The sequence below is a fragment of the Coenobita brevimanus genome, chromosome 74 (assembly GCF_032717465.1).
Source record: "Coenobita brevimanus isolate Jiangsu-jjx chromosome 74, ASM3271746v2, whole genome shotgun sequence".
NCBI lineage: Eukaryota > Metazoa > Arthropoda > Malacostraca > Decapoda > Coenobitidae > Coenobita > Coenobita brevimanus.
In genome coordinates, this window is record NC_137027.1 from 23194735 (window position 1) to 23197432 (window position 2698).

Here is a 2698-nt window from a genome sequence, read left to right on the forward strand (position 1 = left end):
CATTACATGATACAGAGCATCATTTTCTGCCCAGCCCCAAAACTGTGGGAAATATTCTCCCCCAGAGTGGTTGCGCTCTTTACTTTTATAATAGTTGTCCCTGTTGAAAGCAGAGGAAAACCCAGAGAGCGTTAATGAATAATTCAATTAGTTTTATACTCAGAAATTACGTTCTGTTTAATAATTCTTATTATTAATAAATTTAATGCTACTGCATTTAACCCTTGTGGACAACTATGTTGTAAACAGGCCTACAGTACATGTAAATACTTAGGAATTTTCCATTGACCCGCACCAGCGTGGTAGGATGGCGTGTGCCCTCACAACAAAACAGAGGAAGGGTTTAATGCATCTTTACATAGATAAAGGAAATATTTGGCTTTAGATTAATCAAAATTAAGATTAAGTTATCTTTATCTTGTATATTTCTTGAAGTGATTCAACTGTGTTTAGCGAACTGCAGTTAATATAAAGTTGGCATCTCTGAATCCTATGAGGGAAAAGAGACTTGTCATTTTTTCTCCTGTTCCTAAAGCTCATTCGAGCCGTACGTTGTAAATAGTGCACCAAGGACACTTGGAAGCCCCAGGGAAACCGACCGAGACCTCACACCCGTCGTCATCTGTTATTCCGACTCTATTTAGCTAAGTAACCTATATGATTTGGCCAAATCGGGGGGACTAGCTAGGATATAAGGAGGTAATTACTGGTGAGTTAGAGTATTAACTATACCCCAATTTTTGAAGAGATCTTGATTATTTAAATTAATATATGTTGTCGCAAGATTAGCAGTCCTCAAAGAAAGTATAAAATTTCTGACTATATATATATATATATATATATATATATATATATATATATATATATATATATATATATATATATATATATATATATATATATATATATATATATATATATATATATATATATATATATATATATATATATATATATAATATATATATATATATATATATATATATATATATATATATATATATATATATATATATATATATATATATATATATATATATATATATATATATATATATATATATGTATATATATATATATATATATAGGATATATATATATATATATATATATATATATATATATATATATATATATATATATATATATATATATATATATATATATATATATATATATATATATATATATATATATTTACAGTAGGCTCGCATAGTGCGCGAGAGATTGGGAGGTCCACGACCTCGCACGGTGTGAATTCGCTCACTGAGAATACATAATCTTATGGGAAAAATTATTATGGGCAGTACCCCCTATTACCTAGACATTTTTTGGTCCTTAGAGACATAATAAAGGTCAAATTTTTCAGACATTGTTCTACAGATATAGCTACAATAACAAAAATATGGGCAGTCACCTTAACAACAGTAGACAACAGGCCCGATGGACTTAAATAACAGGGATTCTGAGGCTCAGCAATGCATTTACAGTGCCCCCGCCACCACCTCGGCTGCACCACGTTTGTTTAACGGTTGCCAATGTTGTATTATTCCAGGCTTTGACGAAGAAATTTACGGCCTGTTGAATGTTACATTTCTTCCAGAATGCAGCAACAGCCATTATGGTGGGGGTTGCAGGTATGCCAGGTGAAGCAGGTGAGTCAGGTGGGGCTGTGGAGGTGGAGGGGGAGGCGGCTGATGAGTCAGGTGGGGCAGTGGAGGAGGAGGGGACGGCGGCGGGTGAGTCAGGGGAGGTGGTGAGGGGATGATCTTCCCTCTCCTCCTCGCTACTGCTCACATTTTCGGCAATTTCCTTCATCTCTTCTTGCTTGTTTGTTTCATTCCTCATCTTGTTATGGACGTATTGGCAGTATAACAACTTGGTATTCACGAAATAAACGTCATGATTATAGAACTGGGTATCTATTCTAACTTACTGTTATTGCCGAGAACGTTATTGTCGAAGTTGTTATTGGCAAGGTCTTACTGTAGACTCTTCTTGAGCATCTTCCCCACGAGCCTCTAGGTGGCTATTGGCGCGTTGTGTGGGGGTGAGGGTCGCGTACTGATGGAAAATGGCGTTTTTAAGCCACTCCTTGCCTCTACCTCATGTTTTGTGAGGTAAACTCGTGCATTCAAGGTTTTTGGTTATGATTTTTGGTCACTCGCGCGCACAATGCGATTCGCGCACTGTGATGTCGTGCACTGTGCGAGCCTACTGTATATCCATCCATCCATCCATTGCCAGACGCCATGTATCCCAAACGGGGTGGCCAAGGGCTTAGAGTTATTGTTTAACAGGGAGGGGCACTAATCCTCCACCAACCCCACTTGACACGTAGGGATGCCAACAGCATCTGGTGTTCCCAGGCGGTCACCCATCCAAGTACTAACCAGACCCAACGTTGCTTAACTTCGCTGATCGGACGGGAAGCGGTGTACTCAATGTGGTATGGCCGTTGGCTGTATATATATATATATATATAGGATCCCAGGGGTGCTGGGCGAGGCATTGCACTGGGTGGGTACTAAGCGTACCACCCTCCGCCTATCGGCTCATAGTCGCGAAGCTCATAGGTCCCTACCCAGGGGTTCCCTACTTTGTACAGGCTTGAAAAATCCCAGTTCTGTCCAATATTCCGGACACTTGGCTCCAATGGGATATATATATATATATATATATATATATATATATATAT

The 2698-nt window shown here is 38.0% G+C and overlaps 1 non-coding gene across 1 annotated transcript; it reads right to left on the reverse strand.

Moving 5' to 3' along the window:
• Nucleotides 1-2344: 2344 nt before the first annotated feature.
• LOC145407914 (5S ribosomal RNA) lies at nt 2345-2463 on the reverse strand. Its single transcript, XR_013898821.1, has one exon. It is a non-coding gene; the product is annotated as a 5S ribosomal RNA (ribosomal RNA).
• Nucleotides 2464-2698: the final 235 nt, after the last annotated feature.